We start from the raw sequence: 5228 nt of genomic DNA, 5'->3' as shown, positions 1-5228 counted from the left end.
TCTCATGTGAGACCGTCTCACGGATCCTAATTTGTGAGACGGATCAACCATACTCATATTCACAATAAAAAGTAATACTCCTAACATAAAAAAATAATACTTTTTCATTGATAACCCGAATAAAAAATTTGTCTCACAAATACGACCCATGAAACCGTCTCACATAAGTTTTTGTCATTTTACCTTATGAAGCATAGTTTTTAAACCGTGACCCAAACATATTCCAGAATCTTTTGGAGGACTTAAATCAAATTATTGATATTATTTAATCCAAAATATAAATAATGGCAGCCCCTTCCAAGAATCACCCACTCGAATATTCAAACTGCCCTTCCCTCTCTCACACACAAACACACACTTCCATAGATTCTTGGTACGCGACGTCCCGTCTCGCCTCGGTTCTCTCACCCACCCCATCGTTTACTCCTAAGGTTATATATATATATATATATAACAATTTTGTTATATTGTTTATCAATTTTATCTATCTCTGTATCTATCAGTTACGTGACGTTCATCTATTGGATGTAAATCATATCAAATTCGTATATCTCATTAGTAAGTGTCACATCTTGATGAACATAAAAATTGACACGGTTGACACACTAAATAACAAAACTTATATACAATATATAATTATGACAAAAACTTTTGTTAGACGATCTCATGGTCGTATTTTGTGAGATGGATCTCTTATTTGGGTCATCCATGAAAAAGTATTATTTTTTATGCTAAGAGTATTACTTTTTATTCTGAATATCTGTAGGGTTGACCCGTCTCACCGATAAAGATTCGTGAGACCGTCTCACAAAATCCCTACTATATATATATATATATATATATATATATATATATATATATATATATATATATATATATTAATTAGAGATCTCGCTTCTCTCTCACTATAAAGTCTATAATAACAAAGTGATACATAAATAACGACCAAAAACTAATTAAATTCATACATAATTATTATTTTTTATATATAATTAAGCTCATTGATGTTACATCTACATGTATATATAGTATGTTGTTAAATTATCTTTTTCAAGTGAACAAAAGTTTATTCCATTTGGTGATTCCTACTCAGATTCTTTTATTCTCTTCTTCTGGATATCTCTATGCTGTGACAAAAACCTATTCTTATTATAAAAAAACGAGCTTAAACTCCATTTTTCTTGGCTTAATCATCCCATAAACTTGGTATTTGGAAAGAGGACATAAAGTGGAAAAATATAACAATTTTGACTCATGAGAATAAAAAATTAATCCAAATGTTGATTAATAGCCTTAATCACCATGATTTTTTGGAGAACCACCAGAGATTCCAAGGTTACATCCATGCTCTAGAGGAAGAACGTGGCAAGATTCAAGTTTTCCAGCGTGAACTACCGCTTTGTCTCGAGCTTGTTACTCAAGGTTTGCTAATGGTGTATCATTTTTTTCTTGGATCCCTTCATTTTTGCTGCTTTTTTCCATAACTTTTTAATGGTTTTGTGGATTTCGGAATTTTGCAGCAATTGCGGCATGCAAGCAGCAGTTATCAGGAACAGAAAGCAATTACAATTTAAATGTGCAGTCTTCAGTGTTCCGAACAGACATCGAGTGAGTTACCAGTTTTGGCGGAATTTATTCCTTTGAAGAGGGTTTCCAGTGATTCCGATGGCAAAGAAGAAGAATCTCAGAAGCCAAGAAATGACATAAATTCCAAGAAATCAGACTGGCTTAGATCTGTTCAGCTATGGAATCAAACTCCGGATTCACCCGCCAAATTGGTAATTTTAACTAATTTTTTTCTTAAAATTTGGCTTTTGAGAGACGTGATCCGCAAATTTGTTATCTAGGTCGATATATTTTGAGTTTTAGTTTTTCGAATAGCTAAAATTCGATCTTAATATAATATAATTTTTTTTAACTTTTAATACCTGGTAAAAACCAATTTATTCACTTTATGGAATCAAAATTTTGAATAAGCCAATTTACAAGACATGTTTGATAATTTTCCATGGGTTTCACTTAATTTAATTTGGATAAAAATTTATTTTAGATCTTTTTCTTTTTTTCTTTTCCCGATAATTTAGGAGGTGAAGAAAGATGGAAGTACGGGTGCATTCCATCCATTCAAAAAAGAAAGAAGTTGTGACGCCATGGCTCCAACTGCATCCGCACGAGTGCCGCCGGCTTCCGCCAGTTCCACGGCAGAAACCAGCCGTGGCGATGGAAAGAAGAAGGAAGAAAAAGAAGGGCACTCTCAAAGAAAGCCAAGAAGATCATGGTCACCTGAGCTACATCGAAGATTCTTGCAAGCCCTTAAACAATTAGGTGGTCCAGATGGTATGCACTATAAAATAAATTAATAAATGGAAAAAAAATTATTTTATATAATTTTAAACAATCATAATTTTTATTCAATTCAAATTCAAATATGTAATAAATGTTTGAATTTATATAGATTTTATAATTGCTTGAATTATGCAGTTGCTACTCCAAAACAAATTAGGGAATTTATGAAGGTCGAAGGGCTCACAAAGGATGAAGTTAAAAGTCATCTACAGGTTTGTGCTCCTACATTCAAAATAGCTACATGTCTTTTATTTTATTTTTTTACCTTTTCAAATATTTTCTAAAAAAAAGGAAGAAATTTGTGTTTTCCAATGACGATATTCAAATAAAATTTCTAAATTAAATGTTTAGTTCAATTAATTTATAAAATTAATTTTATTTGTAAAAAAAATTATTTTAATTTTCTTATTTCATATTAAGTAGATATTAAGTAAATCAAGTATTACAAAAATATATATACACATTGATAACAACATTTCAAAATTAATTTGACGTTTTTATCATGTAGCGACGCTTGAGTTAATTTTTTATTACTAATATTTATTGTGATTGAAAATAATATGAAAAGAAAAATTTATAAAATAAGCAAAGTATTTATTCAAATAATTCTTAACATATTAACGGACTAAATAAAACAAAAAATAAATAGTCACTTGATGCATTTTGACATCTGGGCTGGAAATGTCTTAGAAATTCTCAAATTATATAACCATATTTGACTTGGAGCATCTCATTAATTGTCGAGATCATGTGATTGTGGAAATATAGTGATCAAACAATTTGAAAATGTCACATTCTACTAACATTATTAAAGGACTAAATAAAAAAAATTCAAATTGTTTGATCTCTATATTTTTATATAATTAGATATGGCAAAAACTTGTGTGAGACGGTCTCACGGGTCGTATTTTGTGAGATGGGTCTCTTGTTGGGTCATCCATGAAAAAATATTATTTTTTATTGTGAATATCGGTATGGTTGACCCGTCTCAAAGATAAAGATTCGTGAGACCGTCTCACAAGAGACCTACTCATTAGAGATATCCTCAATTAATGAGAAGCTCACAATTAATGAGAAGATGGAGTCAAATATATATGTTTATATAATTTGAAAAGTTATAGGACTTCTCCGGCCAAAATGTCAAAATGCACCAAGTGATTATTTTGGTCACGTTTGCAATTAGACCAATATAGTAAAAAAATTAAAAGTCAGTACACAAAAAATCAAAGTTTAACAAATTACTGGACAAGTTAGCAGATAAAAAAAATATATGTTTGCAATTTAAAATCAGAAACTAATATTTGCATTTAATTGGCTTCCGCGGAGAAATTTTGAGGGAAATGTTAAATGATTTACAACGTTTAATCATTTTATTATGGTTTACGAAGACAATCTAACGCTAGTAATGTTTTAGATTTAGGCTTAGAAAAAAGAAACATTGCGGTTGTTTTGGATTGAGCTTCGATACAAAAAATGATTTTCCTAAAAAAATTGATGTTTAGAGGGGAAAAAATAATTGGAAAATCTTTCAAAAACAAAAACCATAGTTTCTGAAATTTTTCTTATATTTTAAAAATATATTTTTTCTATTATTTTACTCAAGTATTAAAATTAAACTACTCCTAATTTCTACCAAAAAAAAAAAAACAATGAAAAACTGAATTTAATAAAATATAATTTTAATCTATAGTTTTTGTATTAAAATTGTACATAATATCCTTTCTGGAAGTGGGCCATTTGTAAAATAAAAAATTAAAATGATTCTATCCTTTTTTTTGTTTGCTGAAATTAATCCTCCTAAAAATTTAAATTTAACGACTATTTTCTTGCTCACTACTGCAGAAGTATAGATTGCACATTAGAAGGCCAAGCCTTTCGTTTCGAAGCACCACCATCAACCCCCCACAGACCCCTCAATACGTGGTGGTTGGAGGTATATGGGTATCACCGGAATACGCTAAAATGGCCACAACCGCCGAGGCATCCGGTGGCGCCACCTCCACCGGAGCTTATGCCCCTAGAGCATCACTACCTTCGTCTTTTCGGGGAACCTCAGCATCCCCAAAACAAAGACATCACACCGAAGCATTAGATTTTGACAACAAAGGTAGACCCGATGAAGGCCATGTTCAATCTCAGTCACCCGTCACCACCTCCTCCACCGGAACCACCACTACCTCGCCAGAGTATTGAAATTATAGTATTTTGCAAAAATGTGATAAAACTTGTAATCTTCAAATGTAATAATTTTGAACAAATTTCGATTTGATTATTTTAAAATTTTGATGGCTGGTTGTCATTGCATTTGCTGAATACAAATTGGATGTAATTTTTTTTTATAAACTTGACATAATTAGAGATAATGTTCACTGAGTTTAATTAATAAAATCTTAATTGTTGGGCTAATTCTATTGAGAGGCTCTATATTTATAATATCATTTATTTATCAAAAATTATAGCTCATGAAAATATACAACTTAAATATCCTAAAACGCTTAAAACATACAATAGTACAAACACAATGTTGCAATCACTCAGTCTTCTTTCCCAACAATCCATCTCCAAGAATTACACTATTTCCAATTAAAATTTTCTAACCTTGGTCCTGTCCGAACCTGAACCGCCTCAAACCATTTTGGCAATGGGTTTGGGTCGGTTCCAAGAAACCACTTCCAAATCGGTTCTTAACAGACAGTTCAGGACTGGTTATATGTTGACCCATCTCGTTAAGCACCCCTACATTTTACAAAAAATATAGCGGACGGATGATAATTGTACAATTCAAATATTTGAAATCGTACGACAACTCATACACCATGTTTCTATCGCATTTTTAGCATGTGCATTTAGTGATTCGCCAATAATTATAGTGTGATATTCAT

General features: G+C 31.2%; 1 pseudogene; it reads left to right on the top strand.

Annotated features, from left to right (window-relative positions):
• Positions 1 to 1090: 1090 nt before the first annotated feature.
• On the top strand, positions 1091 to 4680 carry LOC142522824 (transcription factor HHO3-like; annotated as a pseudogene).
• Positions 4681 to 5228: the final 548 nt, after the last annotated feature.

The sequence above is a fragment of the Primulina tabacum genome, chromosome 13 (assembly GCF_025594145.1).
Source record: "Primulina tabacum isolate GXHZ01 chromosome 13, ASM2559414v2, whole genome shotgun sequence".
NCBI lineage: Eukaryota > Viridiplantae > Streptophyta > Magnoliopsida > Lamiales > Gesneriaceae > Primulina > Primulina tabacum.
The sequence above is the reverse complement of the archived record's forward strand: the minus strand, read 5'-3'. Positions and strand labels throughout refer to the sequence as shown.